The 26,638-nt window shown below is 46.0% G+C and overlaps 1 long non-coding RNA gene across 1 annotated transcript; it reads right to left on the reverse strand.

Annotated features, from left to right (window-relative positions):
- Positions 1 to 1,319: 1,319 nt before the first annotated feature.
- Positions 1,320 to 24,204, reverse strand: LOC309344072. The gene is made up of 3 exons (XR_014157603.1): positions 23,928 to 24,204; positions 15,710 to 15,805; positions 1,320 to 2,225 (listed from the first exon to the last, which is right to left on the reverse strand). It is a non-coding gene; the product is annotated as an uncharacterized lncRNA (long non-coding RNA).
- Positions 24,205 to 26,638: the final 2,434 nt, after the last annotated feature.

The raw sequence follows: 26,638 nt of genomic DNA on the forward strand, positions 1-26,638 counted from the left end.
GTGTGATTCCACAATTATTTTCATATTGTAGTAACAAGGATGAGGTGCAAAATCATGAACTGCAAACTGAGAAGTACTGAATTCCTAATGCAGCATGCCATGCATCAGAGTCAATGACAAAATTGCCATTGGATTCTCATTGCTAAGTATTACCAAATCCATTATCAAATTATACATGGAGGCTTGTGGGCTGCATTAACTACAGGGTCCCCTTTAGTTTTTCAGCTCTGTTGAGGCTGTCTGCCTAGGAGGGTGCTTTGAACAGACTTTGAGAATATCTGCATTCCTGTTAACAGGGAACTTTTGGACATTCTCTCAGTCGATAGGCAGTGTGCATTCTCTCTTATGTGATGAGACTCTATAAAAACAGCCAAAATGACAGTGCAGCCTTTAGTTCATGGGTTCCTTGGCTCTGGGTCCCATTGGTTGCCTTGCCCCACTGACCATCACTCGTACCATTTCAGCTCATCCTCCATAGTGCATTTGCTCCAGATTTCCTGATGGAATAGCACTCTCTTAATCAAAACTTACATTCAAACCTCTCCTCTTGCAGAGTATTTTTCATTTAACCTTTATTTTACAGTCTCTTTAATCATCTACCACACCTGCAAACCAGATTGGCTTCAATGATAAATAAGCAGATCTGCAGACTCCTCCAAATTCCTGAAGAACACAAGCTCCCGAGCACAGCTCTGGGAGATTTGTTTTCTTCTCCGTGCACAAAGCAGGCGTACAGCATGAGAACTGGGACAATTTAGGGTGAAATGGGAGAAACAATTGAAAATCCATTCAAAATTTTATGCTTGCAGAAGGAAAAAGCAGCAGCAAAGGTGGAAGGTTGGTTTTCTGTTTCGGTTAAGTTGGCCTAACCATGGACCTGATGAAAAGCTGATGAATGAGATTGATTCCAACCCAAGATTATGTATAGCACAGTGTGTGTGTGTTTGTTGCTCTCTAGTAGGTATATGGGATGCAGGTGGCGCTGTGGGTTGAATCACAGAGCCTAGGACTTGCCGATCAGAAGGTCGGCGGTTCGAATCCCCGCGACGGAGTGAGCTCCCGTTGCTCGGTCCATGCTCCTGCCAACCTAGCAGTTTGAAAGCACATCAAAGTGCAAGTAGATAAATAGGTACCGCTCTGGCGGGAAGGTAAACGGCGTTTCCGTGCACTGCTCTGGTTCGCCAGAAGCGGCTTAGTCATGCTGGCCACATGACCCGGAAGCTGTACGCTGGCTCCCTCGGCCAATAAAGCGAGATGAGTGCTGCAACCCCAGAGTCAGCCACGACTGGACCTAATGGTCAGGGGTCCCTTTACCTTTACCTTTTTAGTAGGTATATGCCAGAGTTAATTCATATGTGGGGGTTTTTCCCTCATTCACTATGAAGAGCCCTTTTGAATTCTTACTAAATCCAAGTTGCATTTTGGCTCTTATATGTTTAATTTGTAGATTGGAAACCTTGATGATAAAGGAAACAGAGAGCACCACTTTTCAAATTTAGCACCACACAACAGGAAATCATTCTGGAGATTTGGGTAGAAGAGATCAACATAATCACTTGACGAAGAATGGTAAGGATATCACTGCATCCACTCTCCATGCAGTCGAAGCTACAAAACACTGCATCTTTTGAAGCATGAAGTTGGGCCCCTAGCCCAGAGTGCAATAAAAAAAATAGCTATCCATAGTGTTTGTCTAAGACTGGAACTTTGAGTTCAGAGGCCCTATCCCTCCAATGAGCAGGTGCCGGTAAAAAACAGCACGAGATGTCCTACTTGAAAGTTTCCCATGGGCATGAAGTTGGTCATGGATAGAGGCAGACTACTCTTAGAAGTGGCCTCCAGCCGCTAGTGAAACACTCTGGATCTGTGCATTCATTTCAGCCTGTTTCCGCATTCAACCTTTAAGGACAGAAAGGCAAGGAGAGATGCACATGGATTAGACATGCTACTGATGCCCTCACATTCCTCGGCTCCTTGCTTTATTTTATTTTATTTTATTTTGCAAAGTTGTCTGGTAAGCCACGGCCAAGCATGCCTCTTCCTTCCTCTTCTCCTGACACTTCCGCAGGCAGCAGTGCTGTCCTCAGCAGCTCTGTGGGGTGGTGGTTAATTGCCCCCGTAAATCACTGTGCAGCAGCACACTACTCCGTTTATTTTTCTGACAGTAATTTAGTGCTTGCTCTTTTCCACACTTGTCATTGCGTGTTTTTCCTCACATTAGAAGCCTGTAGAAAAAGGACAGTAATTAACGGTGCAATACACCCTCGTGGAAACTCTTTCATCATATTGTGATAATTGTACTTCTTGTCTGTCAAGGTAACCCTCTTCCTCTGCCTTCCCAAGCATTCCACACCGTACTATTTGTCAACTGCAAAGTGGAGACACAGGGTTTTTTCCCTCTCGCTCTTAAAAAAAATAAAAATTCACCCTGACAATTGTGTAGAAGCTTCCCTGTGCTTCATCCCCTCCAAACTGGTTTTTTCTATTTGTCCGAAGCGGAGGTCATTTGTATTTTAGGGGATGTGTCAACAGTTTTTAGCCTGATCCGCACAATAACATTCACAGCAAAGATACACCTGGGTTTTAAGTTTCATCATAGGGCTGTGATTCTAAAGCCTTAGCCTTTCATGAGGAATGCAAAAGTCATCCATATTTTGCCAGTTTTTCAAGATGAAATGTAGCCTCTGTCATTTGGTACCAATGTCATACTCTAAATACTAAATTCCTTTAGTATGGCAAAGCCGTAAGATATCCAAACTCACAGGTATACAAATTGAAAACTAAGGCGGTAATAAAAATTGCTGTAATGAGGAGCTTGATGGATGGATTTCGTATGCGCACAGCACCTGCTGTCATGCTTCTCGAAGTGTAAGGTTGGCCTGCCTAACAGTGACGTGAAAGAAGTTGGTAGGGGAGATGCAAGGTCTTCCAACTCCTTCTGGCTCACTATTTGCATTTCTTGATTGCTGAAGGATATGGTGTGCCAATTCATTCTTCCCCAGTTCAATAGCAATGCACACAAATCTCTTATTGTTCATGGCTTGTCAGGTAGCCAAGAAGGTGCCCAGAAAGGGTTAAGCTGAGCATTAGAAGAAATGCTTCTAATGGAGGGAACAAGGGGGCAGCAGAAAGTGTCTGAATAACTTAAAGAGACCACTGATCAATCCCATCAAATTGACATTTTGCAAACATATTCCTCAAATGTTGCAAAAAGTTTGTAAACAATATGTAATCCAACCATCTTTTCCTACAGTACTGTATTCACACAGTTGTTATCCAGAATTGGAAGTGTGGGTCTAGAATTGATGCAGGAAAATAACCATAGGGGGAGCAGGCTGTGGAGAGAAAGAATAGCCCATGCACCCAAAATGTAGTTGGGTATGAAGCATTGTAGAAAGCTCAAGGGAAGACTGAAGCATTGTAGAAAGCTCAAGCATTGTAGAAAGCTCAAGGGAAGACTGATGGTGTCAAGACAGCTACTTGATGGAACAACTTGATTGCTAGACAGGTGGTCCTATGCCCATTTAACATATTTTTAAAAAAACGAACTCAAAGATGAAAATTCCGAAGAGAAAGGCACATTGCCACTCATCAGTGATCTACAGTAATCTTCCTAAACCTTCCAGATATTGCTGGATTCGCAATTCCACCAGCTCCAGCTAGTTTGGCCAATCGTCAGGCATGGTTGGAGTTGTAGAGCAGCAACATCTGGAGGGCAGCAGGTTCAAGAAAACGGATATAGAGTTTAGATCTAATCCACAAGAGCCTGTGACATTTCTGCAAGGTGGGAATCGCAATACTGACAATATCTGGCCAGAGAACTTCACTTTCCCAGCAACAAGCAGTGGAGGTGCTAGAAATATCCAGTACCCCCAGCAAAATAACTATCTTGAGCAAAGGCAACTGAATCACTCCCAATGAGTGACAACTGCGTAATTATTGCCCGCCTACCCCAGTTATCGTGTATTAAAAGCCTGAGATTCCAGCATTTGGAGACAAAACCCTCTTTTGTGCTCATCCATCGGCATCAATGTGTTTGGAGGAAGGGGGCACCAATGTGTTTGGAGGAAGGGGGCATCAATGCATTTGGAGGAAGGGGGCACCAATGCGTCTGGAGGAAGGCAGCTACTTTTCATTAATGTCCAGTTGTTTTCTGCCGCACCTAAAGAGTATCACCAAGTAGCTTCAGACCTCGCAAGGGCTGGGCGGTGTGGGGGTTTGAAAACACATTTCAACTATTTCCCCTCCTGTCAGTCCCCAAATCCCACCAGCTCCTTGGTCGAGAGGTTAATTTGGCAGTAAGCAGCGTCTTGGGAGGAGAGAGCGGGGGTGGCTTTATTATTTTTATTACTTTGGGAAGAGAAGCTTCAGGTTTTCAGCGCGGCTCTTTTGACTGCTTCCCACCTTTCCGTCATCTCCCCCTTCCCCTCTCCCCGTCTCTTTCTCTTCCACTGTCAGCGACGAGAGGCTAATGGGACGGGTGGTCAAGATTTCTTTTTTTCTGTCTTTTTGGCGGCGGGGGGGGGGTTGCGATGGGGATCCATCATCGCGGCCCCTTCTCTCCCCGGCGAGGGAAATTAGCATGGCGGCCCCGATGCCGCAGCTGCCAGAACTGTCAGGCTCCTTCCTCTCGCTCATCTTCATTAGAGCTCCCTTCCTGGCGCGCGGCGGCGGCTGCTGCTGCTGCTTGCTTGCCTCCTCTCTCTCTCTCTCTCCAAGGCCTAGCTAGACCTGACAAAAGGGGCCGCCACGCCCTTCAAATGTCAAAACCATGGCGGCGGCGGAGGAAGGCGGGAAGGGAGAGGCGCCTTCTTGTGTGCGCGCCCCTGAAGGGGGAGAAGAGGGGAAAATGGCGCCACGCGCGCTTGCAAAAGAGACAGCCCTGCTGCTGCTGCTGCTGCTGCTGCTAATGCTGCCCTTCTCGACGGAGAAGCGAAGGGGCGGGAGCGCACGCCGTCTCCCGAAGCTTTACAGTGGGAATTAGTCTATTAAAAACCATTAACATAATTAGGAAGCTCCTGCCCCTAAGAACGACGGGGGCTTCGCTTATTCCCGCCGCAGCCATTGTTCAAAGGCGGGGTTGTCGTCTCGTCTCAATTTACACTGCCTGACCCCGCCATGGCTCCTTGGGAGCTTGTTTCTGTGGGCTTCCGAGAGATCTGCTTGTTCCCCCTTCATCTCTCTGTCTCTGTGCGTGTGTATTTTGATATTTTTTTTTTTTTTTTGGCCCCCTTCTTCTTCTTCTACATCCACAGATTAAATCAGCAACTTGCTCAGAAGGTCACGATAAAAAACGAAAAGAGTAAACCGGAGAGGTGCAGCTGGGGACTCCCCTCTTCTCTCCCTTTCCCCTGATTAGCAAATCAAAGCTGCCTGAATGATTCACACTTTTCACCTGATTTTGTCCTTTTCACTAATCATGTAGCCATTTCCCCTTGACTGACAGTTTTCTTTATAATTGGCCCTGATCTAGTCGGGTTCTAATAACCAGAAAATCCCCTCGGAGGTCCCAGAGCCCTCCAACGGAGAGCCTCTCGCTTTCCCTGGGCCATCTGTGGGGCTGTGGCGAGGCTCGCCCTGGTGGAAAGCTGCCTCATCTAAATGCTCCATAATGGGGAGGGAGCGGGAGAGCCGGGAACGCGGCAGAAAGGACTTGGAGGTAGCAGATTCTAATTACTGTTCATTTGCCAGAGTATCAAAGCCTAATTACTGTTCAGCGGATGCTCCTGGGGAAAGCAGGAGTCAAAGCAGGGTTCTGGCAGCTCCCCCAGAGATCTCCAGGAAGCCCTTTATCCGCCTCTCTGTTTAAATAGGTTGAGTGGGACTCTGTTAAATTACATCCTGGAAGCAAACACATTCCGCAAACAAACACGCGCCCGATCCCTGTTTCTCGAGGAGGACGAGGGAGATCTTTGTAATATGGGGCCTGCTGCCTGATTTGTCTTTTTAATGCGTGCAATAAATATCCGGGAGAAATTTAGCAAAACTCCGTCGTCGCCTCCTCCTGCTCCTCCCTTTCTGCATTTTTTCTCTCTCTCTTTGGTTGTGGTTTTTTTTTTTTTTACCCCCTTCTCCCCCCTTTTTCTAAAGGCAAGCAGTTCATCTTTGAAAGGCTTTTCGCACCTTCCGGGAGGGGAGGGGAGTCGCTCTCTGCCGCTTATTTGACAATTTCTGTCACCAATTAGCAGCTAAATCAACATCAGCACAAACAAGAAATAGAAAGCTCGCTGGGGCACCTAGCAGAGCGCTGCGACTCCTTTCCCTCCTCTCTCTCTCTCCCTCTCTCTATATTAAAAACAAAAAAATTCCTTCCAGTAGCACCTTAAAGACCAACTAAGTCAGTTCTTGGTATGAGCTTTCGTGTGCATGCACACTTCTTCAGATACACTCTCTATATTATACGGCGTGTGTATGTCCCCCCCCCCCCTTTCCCATTGCCCCATTAGGAAAGCATCATATTGCTATCCATTCACTGCAGCCCTCAGCAATAGATCAAGGCGGTTTCCCTTCTGCAAGGAAGGGGATGGATGGGCCGGATTGAATTGTCTCGCATCCCTCCTCCCCTCCTCCGGAACTTTGTCAGGTAATCTGCTCGCTGCAGCCAGGAATTTACAAGCCGCCGACAACAACCTAATGAGGCAGGCAAGCTGTTAGGCGAGCTGCTCGCTCCATGATGAGATGCTAAATGAAAAGCTGGTGCGACACACGCCGTTTGTTATCATTCAATCTGCTTGAAACCGCAAACTGGTCATTATCCAGCCATTATTTTCGTTGATTTACAATCGCGGCGGATGAAGCCATTGCTGCGGCTTGTTCCAAGTCCCCTGGCGGGGAGATGGGAACCAGCTTGCAATTTGCATTTACACGATCTGACTGAGCAGCTTATTAGATCTGGATATTTATTTTCCACTTAACCGATGTTTGATTACACTTTAATAAAGTACAAGAAAACTGTCTGGGCTGCCCGCGACGGATGGATCCCGCCGGGTGGCTTCGACGGTGCGGGGAGGGGGTGTATTTCGGAGAATGAAAGGAGAGCAAGAGAGAGATAAGACCAGCCAAGGATGATGGGGAGCTTCTTAAGACAAAAGTGACAAGGGAATGAAATCAGAGAACGCGTGTCATACGTCCGGAATTCCATGGACATACATGGAATTCCACATCCATCCATAGTAATCATCTAGATATCCAGGAAAAATCCAGATGCATCTCATGTCGGCAGTGCCAATTTCCCCTTACAATAGCTCAAAAACAGCAATCTTTAATTTATTTATTTTTATCTTGCCCCAAAAAAGCTCAACACCTTTGGCCAAAAAACAAACTTTTCTGTCCGGATTTTCACGGTTTGAAATATGACAACCCTAGAATATGGCACAGGAAAAGAAAGAGGGTGTGTGTGTGTGTGTGAAAAAGGCCAAGTGTCAATCAGGACACCGCAAAGCCCTGCAATCACCACACAAGGCCAGTGAAGCGAGAGAAGCCGTACAGTAATTAAAATATATTGTTGACCAATCTTCCTTTCATTAGCGCCCTGCACTCCATTGATCCGTGAAGGGCACCGGCAGGGGGCACTCTGCAAATGCGACATACAACTGCCTGAGCCAAGCTTTCCCGTTTTTCCAAACCAGGCCTAGGGCTCACCAACAGCAGGGCCATAATCCGTCGCGCAGGCATATAATCAGTGCCAAATTAATCTGTTCCCCCTTGGCTGCTTCTTCTTCTGCTGCTGGTGGTTGTCTTGTGCTAAAAAGCTGATAGAGGAGATCTCATGAATTCTGACAAAGCCTTCTCCAAAGAAGTTCTCATATGCATGTGTTACTGAGCCCACAGATTTGTTTTATTTTGAATTATTACCAGCCGGATGAAGACATTTGTATTCGTTTCGGCTGCAGGAGGACAATAGGCACAATGGCAAAAGTACTGAGCTCATCCTTGGATCCAGATCATTGCTTGGCTGTGGCCTTACTGCGATGCTAATATTAGTTCCTTATCTGTACAATGAATATAATGGCGAGCTCCCTCTAGACTCCAGTTGCTGCTTTTCTGCTAGGAAGGTTCCTGTGCCTTTATTGGTTGGCAAATGTGGGTTTTCCCCCCTTCCATACAGATGCAGTGATGTGAGGCTGCACCTGTTGAACTCCTGCCGCAGAATTGTTAGTGGCACAAGGTCTCGGCGTGGGCAGGGGGAAGGAAATTTAGTTCAACTTCCATGACTAAGGCTGTGTACACATTGCTGGCTCCAAATGTAGCAAGGTTGTTCTTTTTCTCGGTTCGGATCAAAGCTGGTTTCAAGTGGGAACGACATCAAAATGCAGTGTTTCATTTTTTTAAAAAAAGCAGATATGAGAAAAGGATAGGTATGAATTGTGGCTAATGTCATGTGTACACCATTTCCAAAACCAGTGTTGGGAGTGCACTGCATATAAAGCAAACCAGAATGTGTACACAGTCAAAGGTCTGCCAAAGCTGCTTGGAAATCCATCTTGTCTTACAGGTAACAACAGTGAGTGCAGACTATTTAAGCCAGCGACAAAATTAAAAAGGCCTAGGTACCCAATTCAGCAAAACCATGTTGTAGAAACCTCCTGTGACTACCTTATTTCAGTATATCAATAGTGAAGTTCTTAAAAGAGCAGAAAAAGACAAAGGAATAAGAAATGGGCTTGTTTCCTCCTTGTTTATATGTGCCTAGAACACCTCAGATTATAATAAGGGCCCTTAGCTACGGCCAGACGGGAGGATTTCATTTTCCCCATATCAAGATCTAGTCATTTGAATTACAGGAAGACACGCATTTCCCCACAACAGAATTGCTGGCAGAGGTAAAACGTCTGGAGCCCATGCAACAACTGGGCAAAAAAACTGAAAAACATTGTCTAGCAAATTCTAAATTTTTAGACATCCATAAGCAGAGATTTGGGGCCTGTGCATTTCACTTGTGCTAAAGTTACCCACTTTTTTCCTTGAAGAGGTTTGACACCTTTAAAAGCTGCAAGACTCGCAGAAATCCGGTACACATAGCAGAATTTCATTGTGTCTCCATGCCTCAGTTTTTCACTATCCCTGCTTCTCCATGCTGGGAAAAAGACTTACAGCAATTCTCCTGTCTTCTCTCTTCTGGAATGTCAGTCTCAAAGACAGTGTCTGATTTTAACCAAGTTTACTTCTCATTATTTCAGTGGTTCAACTGAGTAAGCATGTTTATGACAGCAGCCTTACTTGGAACGTAATCCCCGTGGTTTACAAGGGAATTTATTTCCATGTATGTGTATTTAGAATCACAGCTTAGGAGGGTTTAACATGTTCTTTGAGGACAGCAGGAGAGGAGCCCCTTTGAAAAAAAAAGATCTGTGCTAGGCTACTAGACTAGGACATGATTTGTAAAAACAAAAACAACAATAACAATTAAGAACACAGCTTAAGACCTCATGCCTGGAACTTCAAAGATGGTTAGATCAATGGGAGATGTTTATCACTTCTGTGCATTCAAGTCTAGGACATCCTAAAAGGCAAGAAGCAGAAAAGTCAGGCAACCTAAACTTAGGGAAGCTCCCCCTCCTCTATCTTCCCCCACCCCCCGCATTTGGAGCCTAGCCACTTGCTCAGAGGTCTCAATTCCCACTGAAGCCCATGGTGAACAAAGCCCTGTGTTGCTTCTGAGGGATTGTGATCATTGTTGTTATTTATGTTAACTCCCCAAAGATCCGAGTCAAGATCAAGCCAGGCTCCACGGAAACATGTAGGAGAATCGTCGTAATAAATCCCGGCTTCATTGAAGTCGGTGACACAGCTTTAACAGAAATCAGGTTTCACCTGCACAACACGGCGAAGCAGAACATCAATATTGTGAAATAGAACACATAATATGTAGCGCAGGGAAGCCGGCGAGGGTGTCAAAGAAAAGGCAGAGAAGAGAGAATTCAAGCCAAGGGCACAAGCCGAAGGATTTCGGCAACGTACACACAGGGCAGACTCAAAACACAAATAACGGTGTAGCACAAATTACATCAAAGGCTCCCTCTGCTTTGGGGGAGGGAGAAAAGTTGTGTGATACAGAATCAGGATTGTGGAGTTAGGAGGGCGCTGCGCTGTGAGATCAAAACTAATAATAGTTATTGATGGGGCACAATTATGCTGTTAAATATTGTCTGGTATCTCTAGAGCTGGGGTAGCCAATGTCGTCCAATAACTTCAGAAGTTATTGGACTCTTAACTCCCATCAGCCACAGACAGCGTGGCCGATGGTCAGGGATGATGGGAATTGTAGTCCAGCAACTCCTGGAGGGAACTACATTGGTTTAAGCATGCTCTAGAGTAGTGCTGGCTAAGCTTTTTGGAAAGCTTGCCACAAGTCACAGTATAGGATGGTGTCACTTTTATATGCATCTAGTATACACAGGTCTTTGGGGTGTGTTGCTTTGCCCCTGGCCTACTGAACTGCGGGTTAGCTAGCAGCACAGCTCCTAGAGAAACAGGCAAGGATGCGGATGTCAGAGGATGTACTCTGGACACAGAAGAATGGTGGTTGGCGCCAGCTGGGGAACCCCCAAGGGAAGAAGGCTCAAAGCCCGGAGACTAGTGGTAGGATAATGGCGAGTGGTCAGAAGGAGAAGAGGAAGCAGCCTGGGAGGATGAGCTGAAGAAGTAACAGGATTAGTGAGCAGGAAGAGTCTGTGGCAGAGAGCAGTCCAGAATCAGAGGCAGAAGTGGAGGCTGGAGAGGAGGGAGGCCCAGAGGCAGAGATGAGTCCGGCTGGTGAAGAAGCCAGGGAGTCTCCCGCTCCTGCTGTGACCAGTTCCCCTTTCCCCTGGCCTTCCAGGACCAGAAGAGGTATGAAGAGGAAGGAGTAAAGACAGACACAACGACCGAGTCTCAGATTGCTTAGGAAGGACCTAGGGGAGGAGATATAGGAAACTGCGGGAAGGCGGGGACATTCAGTCCAGACAACTGCCTCATTGGGACATGATCCACTGGGCCGAGTTGCTGGCCTCCTGAGTCAACCCGGTTTCCTGGTTTCCTTGAATAAGGAGATTGCTTCACTGATGCCATGTGATTTATTACTGACCTTCCCCTGACACCCACTCCTGACAGTGGGCCTGCCTAGGCTGTAACCAGACCTAGGGGTCCACCTCTGCTGGCAGCCACATACCCAGATGCCTGTGTCTCTTTTAGTGCCAGGGCCAGTCAAACTCCTGAAGACGGGGTTAGCTTGCGGTGCCCTCCAGAAGGTGTTGGAGTCCACCTCTGGGAAGCGTCCTGTCAGCTACTTCTGCTCTGAAGTTTCAGAGGCAAAAATACTTCCTGTGGGGAGAGCAAACACCAGAGAGGCTGAACATGGCCTAGAATGCAATATCCATACATCCTGCAGCAAACCCCCAGAATATAAGTGAATGCAAAAAAGACTTCCTTGAAGGCAGAACATGGGGAAACCATTGCATTAACCACTTGCCCTTTTCTGTGAATTATTGCAATGCTTTTTAAACAAAGGTTAATTTTATGGACAAAGCATGCCAGAGCCTTCAGGGGAAAGAAGGGGCACTGCAGTAACATCTCGGTCAGCCTGTATGTCAGCAGAAGCCTTTTTAGTTGGCAGAGGTTTTTCAAACTACTCACTAACAACTTGGGGGGGGGGACCATGTGCTCAAACTCCAGCCTATGGTGACACAGCAGATCATGCACCCACAAGACATGGTGTGACATCTTTGGCTGCAGACAAGGGTTTCCCAGGATGAAGCATCCATTCATATTTCCCAGCTTGCTTGTAGTTAGGGAGTGGAATTCAATGTACAGTGGTACCTTGGGTTACAGACGCTTCAGGTTACAGACTCCACTAACCCAGAAATAGTACATTGGGTTAAGAACTTTGCTTCAGGATGAGAACAGAAATAGGGTGTCAGTGGGAGGCCCCATTAGCTAAAGTGGTACCTCAGGTTAAGAACAGTTTCAGGTTAAGAACGGACCTCCAGAACGAATTAAGTTCTTAACCCGAGGTACCACTGTAGTGCTAAGTGCATGGTGGGGGTGCAAGCAGAATGAGGTCTGCTTTCAAAACGGGACTTTCTTTCTCCTCGCCTCCACACCCGCTGAATCTGATCTAAGGTGTTCCCCAGTCTTCTATTACAGAAATACTAGCCCATCCTTCCAACACCTACCAGGGTGGCTTACAACCATTTCATATCACAATGCAATGAAAATGTTGTATTGCTGACTAGATCCAGAATCTTGGCGTCGCCTATGAGCATAATAACAACTGTTGTTCCATAATAATACAAAAAGCAAGCATTTTGATAGCTCGGATGCATTCATTCTTGTCTATATATATACACACACACAACTATAGTAGCATTTTGTTGAAAATGAAGGTTGAAAAAAGGAACAAATAAATGCCACAGGGTTGAAATAAATGCACAGGGTTCGCTGCCTGTTCCCTGTCTTTAAACCATTCTAAATGCAAAAGCTTTGCTGTGTATAATATTACCCTTATGCTGTTCAGCCAGTCTTTGGTTTGTGAATCTTGGACAATTCATGTTTTAGCCCAATCTGAGCTGTGATAGTTAGAGTGCCAACCGAGTGATTGGTTTGCTATGGGAATACATCGTCAATAGACCCTAATGATGATGGGGGATCTGTTTGAATGAACCATGATGTGTTTTACCGAATGTCTTCAGCATTTGTCTCACAGGCGCCAAATGTCTGAACGGGCTCTTACATAGAAACAGAATGAACCTGTTTAGCACATTTGTTCTAATAGTATGGGTGTATTTTATCCATACTGTTAGTAGTGTTTCTACATGATTTAGTGTTAAGAGATTACTTTCCTGATTCATCCTTAGGTGAGCTCTGCAGCAGACAATTTCAAATGGGGATGTCTGCTTCCAGGTGTGCAACTGACACAGCAACCCGATGTATGTTTGCTCAAAAGACGATGGGACTTACTCCCAGCTAAATATGAACAGGATTCCTTCATTGCAGGGGGTTGGACTAGATTACCCTTGGGTCCCATCCAACTCTGGTTCTAGGATTCTATGGTTCTAGGATTGCAACTTAAATCGGCAGATAGGCAGTCACTTCCTTTGCTAGATGAGGACGTATGTTTTCCATCAGAAGTGCAACACAACTCGCAAGGCGTGCTAAGTTATTCATCTATCTTGTTTCTAAGGAAAAGCCAGTTGCATTTTGACAGCCTGCAAAGAAAGTTCTAAGAAACCGGTGTTTATATCACAAAAGTAAGCATGTGTATGGGATATTTAAAGCCCTTCTTTCCGCTTAGATCTGTTCTTGCCTTTAATTTTATAAGCAGCTTATATCTCAGTTTAATCAAGCTGTACCTGACCAGTGAGCAGAACCGATTTCAAGGTGAAGGCATCCTTGCTTAAAAACAAAAACCTGAGCTTCTCCTTTCCCTTTTTATATAGATAACATATTACAAGGGTTTATTTATCACCCTATTTATCCCTTTTACTGTATTTAACACCCGGAAATTTAAGGCTTGCCTACAATTAGCAATTCCTTGCCTCTTCTCCCTCCAGACCCCTGCAAACCAAACTCTTAATAAAGCTGAATTGTGCATCGATTCTGGACAAGGTTTTAAGTTCTGGGTGATAAATAGGTGGCAGGCTTTCATTATGAAACCTTAATTACAGCAGCTTCTTGCGGGGGGGGGGGGCAGAGAACTACGTGGGCTAATATTTCACAAGCATCATCTCAGCCGAAAGGTGTTCTTTTACAGTTGTCGGCAAAGACAGGAATAAATATTCTATTTTGCTCTTTTTTAAAAAAGGAGGTTGGTGGTGAAGGCTCTCTGTGCAGATATGCCATTGAACTGAGTGGGAGCTCAGCAATGATCGGATTGGGCCCAGGGAAGGGGGGGGGCGGCATTTTCACACTTTCCCACATTTGCTGATGCTTTCTTTGCATTCCAAGAGATCTAGCAGGTTTATTTTTAACATGTCATTCTTGGCATAGATTTAGGGTCTGATCCTGCACTCAGGGAAACGGTGTATCAAAGTCGCTGCTGCCGCATATGTTTTTGCTTTTGAACATGCTGCCCGTGTTTATTCCGGATCCTGCTCTCTGGAAGCAAGAGGAATGGAATATTTCTCTCTTTCTATTTGGTCCGATTCCCACATGGTTAGCCATCACTTACTTTCACTTTTCCACATGTTCACATGCCCATATGCCACTCATCAAACAGGGGTGCCCACATGAATAAAACACGGAGGGGCAAGTAAGCCCCACTCCACACAATCAATCTCAGGACGCAGTGCACATACATAGGGTTGCCATATTCCCAAAAGTGGAAATCCAGACAAGGTTGTGGAGCTTTCTTGGGGGGGGGTGTTTCTTTGCTTTTTAAAGAATTATTATTATCATCATTTTTTATAAAAAAAATCACCCTACTTGCCATATGTTCAGGTTTCCCCGAACATTTTGCCAATTCAGCAAAAATCCGCCTAGACGCCATTTTGCTGGCAGATTCCCAGACATGTCCAGGAAAACCCAAATGTATGGCAGCCCTACACATCCACCATTTGAATGGCAATGTTATCAACTTTGGGGCGACCAAGCCCCCTCAAATATTTCATTGGGGGGGGCAAGAGACCTTGGCCCTAGGAGTTGGCTCCTATGTCATCAAGAATACAGAATACTTGATGACTGGAAGCTGAGTGTGTGAATTGACCCCACTGAAACACGTCTGTGGTGATATGCTGTCTAAGTGGCAAACATGTATGTGCGAGCCAACTCATGACAATTACATTCCCTTTTAAACACAGCAGATAGCTGGTTGCAGGCTTGTGTAATTGAATTGTATGTTCCTGGTAAGTTCCCTTTTTATCCCTCTTAAAAGAATAAAAACACAACAATCTTATCTGAAGTCAGTAAAAGAAGTTTACTCACATCATCAGTTCAGCGTTGGATCCCTGAAGACAGACTTAGTTACAAAGTAGATACATGTGGATCTATCCCATATGGGGATAATCCCAGTGTCCTCTATTGGCTGAAAGCCAACAGAGCATTTCTAGCTTAAAAGCTGCTCCAATGACAAAGGTAAGATGGAAGAGAGAGTGTGGCAGCATGCCTTGCCCTTTTGTTACCTGGACAGGTAAGGTCACACCCACCTCTAGTCACATGCAAAGGAAGTATGTCCCAGCCAGGAGGAAACAGGAAGTTTTCGACTGGCTGGACTAAACATTCCCCTGCATGTCCACTCTAGGAAAACAAGGAATGTTGTACTTGACTGCTACTTATGTATCACATCCCACAGTTTGGACAGCACAACCCAACGCAGAGTCCTCGCAAAGGACAGTCCCTCTGAGTTCAATGGGAGTTACTTCTAGGGAGGTGTGTTGAGTAAGGATGGGAAAGGTTGAAATGTGACTCGCATCATCCCTGAGCATTAGCCATGCCGGCTGGGGCTGTTGGGAGTTGGGGTGTAACAAAATGCGGTACCCCATCCCTGGTGAAGGATGAGGAATCCATTTCTGCAATCCTCATGAAATTGCTGCCCAATTTTGGTGATGGGATGCTCATCTTCTCTCTGCCCTCCTCCCAAAACATGTCACAGAATGGGGAGACTGCAATGGGACTGCTAGCATTTTATCTATTGTGTTTTATTCTATGTCCTTCGACATCTCAGCACTTCTGCGTCTTGAATGGAAAATCAGAACTAGAGCACCAAACCAGCAAACACAGCATGACTGATCCTCACCTTAAGTTTGAATTTGCATGGTAAGCCTTCCGGGAAAGGACTTCATGAAGAGCAGTATTGGGCCTGTCTTCTGAGACGGCACCGAGTCGCGTTTTCCTAAAAGATAATGTTTGTGTTCTTAGCCCATATATCAAGCCAAGGGAATCAGGGGAGAAAGATTTTAAACCTTAAAAAGATGTACTGCTCCTATTGTCATTGCAACTCTTGAGGCCAGCTATCGTAGCCGCAGTCATTAATTAGATGAAATATTTCAATTAGCATGAATTATTAAAATCTCAGCCAATTAGCCAATATGGCTGCTTTGTCAATAGGGGATAGGAAATAAGCGACTCTCCAGGTTTTTGTCAGAATCCTGGGCTACGATAGTTTATCTGAAATGTTAAAAGCAGACATCTGTCTTGAGCTGCTTTCACGCCATCCATTTAAAACGTATCGCTTCCCCCAAAGAATCTTGGGAACTGCAGGTTGTTTCTGGTACTGGGCATGTAGCTTTATGCGGGGTGAACTACATTTCCCATGATTCCTTCGGGAAGCCGTATGCTTTAAATGGGTGGTGTGTACACACCCTGTGTGTGTATTCCTCCTTAGCACACTTAGAGTTGCTTCCTTCACCGCAGTCCAAAAACACAGGAACTCCTTGCACATACCGGAGTGCCTGTGGACAGGAACATTGGAAGACGCCTTTCTGCATGTGCAAAGAGATATACATGCAGAGATGTTCTGCCATGAAATAATGGGCAGCTCGCAGGGCGTTTGTACGTACCGTATTTTTTGCTCTATAGGACACACTTTTTCCCCTCCAAAAATGAAGGGGAAATGTGTGTGCATCCTATGGAGTGAATGCAGGCTCCTTGGCTTCAGCGATAGCAGCATGAAGCCTCCAAAGCACAGAGGGAGAGTTCCCTCCACGCTCTGGAGGCTTCGCGTTGCTATCGCTGAAGCCTGAAGGGCGAGAGGGGTTGGTACACACCGACCCCTCTCGCTCTCCAGGCTTCAGGGAGAGCCGCCTGAAATCTTCGGAGCACAGCGCGAGTTCCCGCTGCGTTCCGGAGGCTTCAGGTTCCTTTCGCTGAAACCAGGAGAGTCTTGCTATCCCAGCTTCAGCAAAAGGAACCCGAAGCCTGCGGAGCACAGCAGGAACTCGCACTGCGCTCCGAAGGCTTCAGGGATCTTTGAGGCTGGCGGTGGGGGAAAGCAGCACTTCCCCCCACCGCCAGCCCCACAAGCTCGGGGGGCAGTGGGAAGGCAGCACGCCGCCTTTGCACTGCTCCCCGACCTGGTCTTTGAGGGGGGGCAGCACAGTTGAACGCACAGAACGCACCTTGTTTTAGAGGGGGAGAATAAGAAAAAAAAATTCTCCCCCTCTTTCCGCAGCGCCCCTTCAGCGAAGCAGCAGGAGAAATGGAAGGGGCTCCATTTCTCCTGCTGCTTCGCTGAAGGGGCGCTGAGCAGAGAGGGAGAGAAATTTTTTTTCTTGTTCTCCCCCTCTAAAACAAGGTGCGTCCTATGGTCCGGTGCGTCCTATAGAGTGAAAAATGCGGCACTTTGGGAGCCTTTGCATCCACAGGAAATTTGCTAGAACAGGGCAAAGGCCTCCAGGAAATTGCTGTTGGGAAGGGTGGGGAAAATTCACCGTTGTGGAGAAATATTTCCATACCTAATGGTGAAGGGCCAAAGCTTGGGGGTAGAACATCTGTTTTACATGCAGAAGCCCCCAGGTTCAGTCCCCAACATCTGGGAGAGTACTCTGTCTGAAATCCTGGAGAACCGCTGCCAGTTAGATGGGCCAATGGCCCGACTCAGTGTTAAGGCAGCTTCCTCTGTTCTGATGCAAGCACCTCAGAAAGCACTGAATAACATGTGATTGGTGGGCAAAGGGCATTTATTTCTGAAGCAGCCTTGGGATCCCAAGGGGATATTTTATTACTTGTAACATTTCCTGCTGCTGGGCTGGGGTATTGTGGCGGGGAAGGTTGATTTTTATTTTAGATTTTGTTGCGATTTATGTGGAAATTTGTCAGTTTGGCTTTGTGTTTTCTAATTCTCCGTTTAGTGTTTATGACTGCTTCTGTTCCTGTTGTGATTTTTTCATGCTGGAAGCCACCTTGAGCATGGTTTGAACTGTGGAAAGGTGGCATACAAATTAAATTACATATATTTTATGTAATTTGGATGCTTGAAGAAGTTGTTTCTGTGCAGCCTGCATGCGTTTAAAGCACTGTTAAGAGTCAAAAGGTAGAGAATACAACCTGCCGTTCATCACTATCTTGCCAGAGGATGATGAACCGCTGTTCCTCTTGGAGTGAGGGAACTGCACTGTTCGTAACAGGAGGAACAAGATCAGAGAATCTCCACAGCTGGAATTCTACAAGTCTTTGAAAGGAGACTAAAACATGGAAACCTGAGGTGCTGGTGTGGCTCCCCACCACATCAGGATCTCACTTTCGGCAGCGTACAAGGTGCCTGTATTAATAAATATCGGCGAGTTGAAGTTGTGATCTCTATTGTCTCATAGAGGGCTTGAGCTGGCTTCATCAAATCAGCCTGAGTCTGGCCACTGAATTCAGTGGGTTAGGGGCTGCTGGAACAACAAGGCCTAATCCTGGCCTCCTATCAGAAATGCCACAAGTAGCAATGTATCTGTGCACATCTGCCAGAGATGGATTTAGGGCAGCACAAGTGGTTCCGACGCAATGAGTGCTGAGCCTAGGGGGCACTGCAGGGCATCGCAGCAATGATATAGTGAATTGAGCAAGAACGGGAGACAAGAGGGGAGGGGTGTTATGTACTGAGTTGAATAGGATCCAAAACGCAGCAGTCTGATTGGTCCTAGAACAATAGGATTCAGAATGCAGCAGTCTGATTGGTCCTAGAACAATAGGATTCAGAATGCAGCAGTCTGATTGGTTCTAGAACAATGCAGCAGTATGATTGGTTGGCAGGAACCACCCAATCATTCTCCAGATAGAAGCGAATCCACAACCTGATTGGCTTACAGTAGAATTCCGGAATTAGCCAATCATGTGCAGCCCATTGTGTAAATAATGTATATAAAGCAGATACTTTGAGGGGACATTCATTCATTCCTCCTCACCACTATGAGCATGAAATCACTTTGCGACTCTGAGTATATTTCAGGGGGCATCAGTTGTTGGGCTCGCAAAGGGCACTGCTGAAATTTGAAAGACCAAAGTCTGTCCCTGCACCCACAAGCTTGATAAAGCCTCCATTAGGGGCTGTAAATTTATACAATACATTGAAGATATTGACATATAATCAACCAAGTACCTAGCTTTTCACCCCAGGAAGTCCACATTCTAAGGCAGTGTCTCCCAAACGTGGGTCTCCAGCTGACTAGCTAGGGATGATGGGAGTTGTAGTCCAAAAACAGCTGGAGACCCACATTTGGGAAACACTGTTCTAAGGCAAGGATAGAGGAATCTGTGGCCCTTCAGAAGCTGTTGGGCTATGGCTTCCACCATCCCTGACCAATGACTGTTGGGTGGAGATGATGGGAGTTGTATTCCAGCTGCTTCCTCCCTGCCCTACGTTCTTTAACACAACTTTACAAAGCTTGGTAGGAGCAGTGGAGAAGGCAGCTGCCTATACAGTTCCTATGAAGATTTGACACTCGTAGAATTTCAGGAGCCTGGTTTCGATGTTCAAGAGGTCTTCATTTCTCACCTCCGTAATTCGGCCCACCATCCAAGGAACTCAGGGCAGCATCATACACAGACATATCACTTTGTGCTGACAATAGTCCTGCACCAAAGAGAACCAGCCCGTGATCACACAGTGAGGGTGCATGTTAAGCCTCCTGGGTCCAACATTCCTAGCTACCATTGCACCACAGCCATTTGCCTTGCCTCACGGTGAAGACCCAAGCAATGATGAAGTCACAGCAAAATCACAGGAAAGACTCAAACAATTATTTTTTAAAAATCAAGGCTCATAACAGCCCCTCCTATTGTCCCAGTTTCTGATTTGATCTCAGAATGTCCTGCTTTTCCTGTAAAGGTAAAGGGACCCCTGACCGTTAGGTACTGTCACGGACGACTCTGGGGTTGCGGCGCTCATCTCGCTTTATTGGCCGAGGGAGCCGGCATACAGCTTCCAGGTCATGTGGCCAGCATGACTAAGCCGCTTCTGGTGAACCAGAGGAGTGCACGGAAACGCCGTTTACCTTCCCACCACAGTGGTACCTATTTATCTATTTGCACTTTGATGTACTTTTGAACTGCTAGGTTGGCAGGAGCAGGGACCGAGCAATGGGAGCTCACCCCGTCGGGGGGATTCGAACCACCGACCTTCTGATCGGCAAGCCCTAGGCTCTGTGGTTTAGACCACAGCGCCACCTGCGTCCCTTAGGATGTCCCTATTTTCATCGGATAAATATTGAAGGGTATGGAGATATGCAACTGGCCGAGCCAAGGAGATAACTATACAACCTTTAGAAGACATCTGAAGGCAGCCCTGTATAGGGAAGCTTTTTAATATTTTAATATATGTTGGAAGCAGCCCAGAGTGGCTGGGGCTACCCAGTCAGATGTACGGGGGGGAATAATAATAATAATAATAATAATAATAATAATAATAATAATGGAATAGGATGTCTCTATTTTCATCAGAGAAATGTTAGAGAGTATGTGTCGGATAAGGCTGACTGTATTAGAAAACTACAGAACAATGTACAAAACTGCAGGCTCTCCCTGTCAGATGCTATTCTTCCAAAGCAGACATGATGGGAGTTGTAGTCCAGCCCATCTGTTCTATTGCATTTCTTCCTCTCTTTATGGCCGAGGCCACCGGACCTCCCTCATTAACACCTCTCAATTCTGTAGTTGTTTCTGTTTAAGGAGTCTTTGGGATGAATTGTTTCTTTTGTTTACGATCTAGCAAATGAGCCTTGCTAATCCTTATATTTTATCTCCCTAACATATGGAAAAGCTATTTATTCCAGCCAATCACAATAAAGTGAAAGAAAACCCCATTTTATGGAAAGGTATATATCACAAGTTTGTTCATCATTAAAGATATGATTACCGGGGAAAAGCTTCCAAAAGTGGCACATTTATGATGCTGCGAACAGATGGGGACATCCATTTTCCTTGCAAATACTTTGGAAATTGCTCTACTGGTAGCCGTATAAAAATGATATACAGATGCAGCAGCCGCTGGGCTGGGACGAGAGCTCCAGATTTACACCGTAAAAGCTTCACATGCACCCTGTCAGCTTTGATTGATCTGTCCTCTACTGCTGGGGAAACTTGTTGACAAGGGGAAGAAATCGGGCACATAATTCAAGGCCCCAAGCCAAAGCATTCACCTGACCAGTCTGGCCCCAGGCAACAAATCCTCATCCCTACCAACGGGCGGTGGCTAATTGTTCTCAGCAAAGGTTGAATAGTCAAAGGTTAATTTCTAAAAGGAGAAGAAGAAAAAAGAAATGTGGAATGCTGTGCCCTATGACTAAAGCCAGTAGTGCAGACAAAGCAATCTGCACATGCTCTAAGAAACTCTTTTTTATCACCTGCAAGGATGAGCCTGTTCACTTAAAAACAACACCCCACATAGTTCTAGGCTCTTAGATGGGCCGGTGTTTTGCACAAGGAATTGAAGCACTGGGAAATTTTGGTTGGTGCAATTGAAATTATTATTATTATTATTATTATTATTATTATTATTATTATTATTATTACCCCGTCCATCTGGCTGGGCTTCCCCAGCCACTCTGGGCGGCTTTCAACAAAATATTAAAATACAGTAATGCATCAAGCATTAAAAGCTTCCCTAAAGAGGGCTGCCTTCAGATGTCTTCTAAAAGTCTGGTAGTTGTGTTCTCCTTGATATCTGGTGGGAGGGCATTCCACGGGGCGGGTGCCACTACAGAGAAGGCCCTCTGCCTGGTTCCCTGGAACTTGGCTTCTCGCAGTGAGGGAAACGCCAGAAGGCCCTCGGCGCTGGACCTCAGTGTCCGGGCAGAACGGTGGGAGTGGAGACACTCCTTCAGATCGAAGTGGATCAAAGCTCGCTTCAACGCCGCAAACCCACTTCAAAAAAGAAGGGGCTTTTTGCAGTTACGCAAGCGATGAGAAATGGAAGCGGAAAGTGTGGAAAGATGGAGGGGAAGACATTTAAACACCCCACAACATAATCAGAAGGAATGCTCCATAAAGGCCAGCTGTAATCTAACCTCCACATAAGGTGCTTTGCGCAAGCAAATCAGAATGAAAGTTCAACGAAACAGGTTGCCTGGAAGAGCCCTATTTTTAAGCTTCATTCCTGGAAGTGGCAGCAAGGAGGTTCTCAGAGCATGTGCGAAGCGCTTTGATCTCACTGGTTGACTAACCATAGCCAGCTTCTCATCCAAGGGTTGCCAATGTGATGTCCTTCAGATGTTGGACTACAACTCCCAACATTCCCAATTGTGCTGGTTGAGGCTGATGGGAGGCTGATGTAGTCCAATGGCGTCAGGAAGGAACCCACTGGCTACCTAGTCTGAGGGCAGGGGTGCCAACTTGAATAAAATATTGTGGGGGTCCAGGTAAGCCCAGACCCACATAATCGATGCAGTGCACTCACACCATTTGAATGGTAATGTCCATCAACTTTGCGGGGACCCTGCCCCCTCAAATATTTTATTCTGGGGGCCAAAGCCCCCACAGCCCCTCAGAGATGACTCCTATGTCTGAGGGCATAGCATTCCATATCAAGTCTCCAGCCTCCAGAGCGGCAAAGTTGTGGCAGTTCCATCACCCCCTGTATGAGAAGCCATCTTCAAATATCTCAAGGGCTGTCACATGGAAGATGGAACAAGCTTGTTTTCTCCTGCTGCGGAGGGTAGGACTCGAACCAGTGGCTTGAAGTTGCAAGAAAGGAGATTCCGACATTCAGAAAAACTTTCTGACGGTAAGAGCTGGTTGACAACGGAACAGACTCCCTCAGAAGGCAGTGGACTCACCTTTCTTGCAGTATTTTATGCAGAGGTTGCATGGCCGATTCCTGCATTGCAGGGGGTTGGTCTAGATGCCCCCCAGGGTTACCTTTCAACTCTACAATTATGAAAATCTGGGAGAGCCACAGATTTCGTCTGGAATGAAATGCTCAAGGGCATTTCAGGAGCGTTTTCACTGCTACGTCGACTGTGCCAAGCCTGAAAATAAGGGCGGCCAAAAAGATTCTTTCCAAAATCACCAAGGAAGGGATCTGGTGAAGGGGCAAGGACACCACCTCCTGAAAGGAAAAAAAGCAAATAAATAAAAACCCAGAAAGGCAAGCTAAGCAGAAGTTAGCAGGAACAATAAGTGCTAGTCACTGTATCTGGTTTTCACGATGCACTTTCCATTCTCCTATGCATGCACAAAAACCATGCGCATACATCCAGGACGGCTATCGAGCCCCAATTGTCATTATCATATTGATGAAGTTCATCAGAGTGCAATTTTGGGTTTAACACCAACAGACTGGGGAACAGGAGCAAAGAATTATCTAAGAAGAGCACCGCATTCTTACCGCAGGGACGTTTCCCTGTTCCAGTTCATTGATGGAGTTGATTAAGTTTAAATGAAGCAGACACTGGATAAAAGTAAGGGTATTGACCACTGGGGCAGCACCGGGCTGTGCTTGAAAAGGCCTGATACATGCAGAAAAGCAAGATTTGCTAAATGCTCTAATCTTCAATCAAATCTTACATCAATACAGACAAAGTTTGGTAATGAGAGATTCAATGAAGCATGCGGGAGAAAGAATTAATCCTCTTGGTCTAAACTGGCTTCAACTTTGAAGCTTGCTCCGAAAGGCAAGGCAGTTATCTAAATGCTAAATAAGAAACTTATTGTACTTTTCAGGGCAGGCCTAATCTTTTGTCTATTTCATCTCCATGATTTGTATGCTCATAGATGGCAAGTTGTCATGGTGATTATATCAAGCTTCTCTGCAGCCCAGAGGTCTTAAAAAAGGGGGAGGGAAGCGAAGCACAAGGGCAGCCCATCTGGCCAATCCCTCGAGATCAGCTGAGGGGGGAGGCGGGACTCTCTAATCACCACAATAGCTCCCGATACTCCCCCAAGACCACCATGTTGCCCCGAGGAGGGTATCAGTCGCCAGCCCACCCCTCTAGCCAAGTTCCTTTAGGGCGCTTCTTGTGTTTCTGGGGGTTATCGAATGCTGGCCGCAGGAAGCCGCTGGTTTTAGAAAGCTGACAAGAACCAGTGCTCACCCTTTGACGTCACTGTCCGGATGCAAAGAGGAAGTCGCTCCACTTCGCACCGAGAGGCGATCCTGCCTCATTCGCGCTGCCCAAACCAACAAGCCGGCCGAGAAACGGCGATCCCTTGCAACCTGTGCTTCACTGAATTTTGCATCGCGCTTCTCCGGCCAAGTCTTGTGTACATAAAGATGCATGTTCATAAAGTGTGCGGAAAACAGCATATATTTGTGCAGTTAACATACCATTTAGCATTAGGCAGAACTACGCACAAATTGATGCACGCATTAGGATACTTTTGCAGTGAAATGCTGGTGAATTTTCAGGGTGTTTTAAAATAAATCAGAAGCATTTGTTGTTGTTTAGTCATTTAGTCATGTCCGACTCTTCGTGACCCCATGGACCAGAGCATGCCAGGCACTCCTGTCTTTCATTGCCTCCCGCAGTTTGGTCATGTTCGTAGCTTCGAGAACACTGTCCAGCCATCTTGTCCTCTGTCGTCCCCTTCTCCTTGTGCCCTCAATCTTTCCCAACATCAGGGTCTTTTCCAGGGAGTCTTCTCTTCTCATGAGGTGGCCAAAGTATTGGAGCCTCAGCTTCAGGATCTGTCCTTCCAGTGAGCACTCAGGGCTGATTTCCTTAAGAATGGATAGGTTTGATCTTCCTGCAGTCCATGGGACTCTAAAGAGTCTCCTCCAGCACCATAATTCAAATGCATCAATTCTTCGGCGATCAGCCTTCTTTATGGTCCAGCTCTCACTTCCATACATCACTACTGGGAAAACCATGGCTTTAACTATACGGACCTTTGTTGGCAAGGTGATGTCTCTGCTTTTTAAGATGCTGTCTAGGTTTGTCATCGCCTTTCTCCCAAGAAGCAGGCGTCTTTTAATTTTGTGACTGCTGTCACCATCTGCAGTGATCATGGAGCCCAAGAAAGTAAAATCAGCAGCATACTGAGGTGGAAATGTGGAGAACTGACCCAAAGACCGGAAGAAAAAGAAACAGAAAGAAATCTGAATCGCCTGATTCGCCCATTCCTAATTCATGGTCCTAACCCACAATTGAGAAGGGAGTGCTGATTGCAATGACTCTAGCAGTGAGTTCTCAGCCCCAAAGCCTCTTTTTACACCCCCAATTGCTGAAGACTGCAGCGGAGTCTAGAAAACTGCATCTTCAGAGCTATTATATCATATAGCTATTATATCATATTATATCATATAGCTATTTTATATCATATAGCAGCAGTTTTTCCCGAACTTGGGTCCCCAGATGTTGTTGGACTACAACTCCCATCATCCCTAGCTACCAGATTGGAGTTGTAGTCCAACAATATCTGGAGACCCAAGTTTAAGAAAGACTGTCATATAGCATCATATATTATAGAAAACTGATGTTTTATTCATCCAGTTCATACACATACCCATATCAAGATTAAATTATCAAATAGCATCCAGTTTTAAGGACCATTTGTTATTTTGGGGCATTCTGTGGCATGGATAAGAATTCAACTGAGGTTAAACCAGTATGCCATTCAAACCAGTATGCCAGTTCACCGACATTTTCTGACATGTGGTTTTCAAGACTGATGTGTTTGGGAAAGAGCAAGTGATCTCTCCACCAGATGTCTCATGTTTGCCTAGATGTTCTGTGTGCTCTTTTCTGATGAGAAGCTCTAGAAAGGCATTTTCCTTCCCACTCAGGCAAAGCTAAAGTTTCTCAAATAGGAGAGAGAAAGAATGAGAGAGGGAACGAAGGATGGAGAAATCTCTGAGTTCTGGTTTCTTAAGTCCCATTCATCACATTTCTGCACCAGTTTGCAAAAAACCCCAGCATTTTCATGTGCATTTCTTTTCATATAGGCATTTGTGCACAATTTTGTGCATATTTGCATGCATTTTAGTAGTAGAAGAAGAAGAATTTGGATTTGATATCCGGCTTTATCACTACCCGAAGGAGTCTCAAAGCGGCTAACATTCTCCTTTCCCTTCCTCCCCCACAACAAACACTCTGTGAGGTGAGTGAGGCTGAGAGACTTCAGAGAAGTGTGACTAGCCCAAGGTCACCCAGCAGCTGCATGTGGAGGAGCGAGGAAGTGAACCTGGTTCACCAGATTATGAGTCTACTGCTCTTAACCACTACACCACACTGGCTCTTTTAGTAAGCAGTTATCCAAACATAAGGCATCTCTGTACGCTGTTTTTCACACTTTCCCCCAATAGCCCCCTCCCCCTTTTTGGTACACATTACTTTGGGTGGAGAACAACATTGCAAACTTCAGAGAAGCACTGCTTTTTAAGAACAGCCGCGTTTTAAGTTTGTGTACTGTTTTGGGAAATGCACACTGGAAGAAGGTAGAGAGAGTGGTTGCAGTGGTTGGGAGCATGTCAGAGGCAGGGAAGAACTGCTGCAATCAGAGTTCCTGAGAGGCAGCGTGGTATAATGGATAGAGCACTGGACTTAGGCCACAGAGACCTGGATGCAAATGTCTGCCCAGGCATGCAGCTAACTGGGTCACCTTGGTAAGTCACTCTGTCCCAATCTAATCCATCTAACAGGGCTAGCTGCTGTGAGTCAGAGCAAACAGTACCAGGCTGCATGGACTAATGGTCTGGCTCAGTATGAGACAGTATCATATGTTCATAATTTTGCCACCCACAGACAGTCTTCCACTGGCAAATAGAAGAAGAAGAGTTTGGATCTGATATCCCGCTTTATCACTA

The sequence above is a fragment of the Podarcis erhardii genome (assembly GCF_964252035.2).
Source record: "Podarcis erhardii genome assembly, chromosome: 6".
NCBI lineage: Eukaryota > Metazoa > Chordata > Lepidosauria > Squamata > Lacertidae > Podarcis > Podarcis erhardii.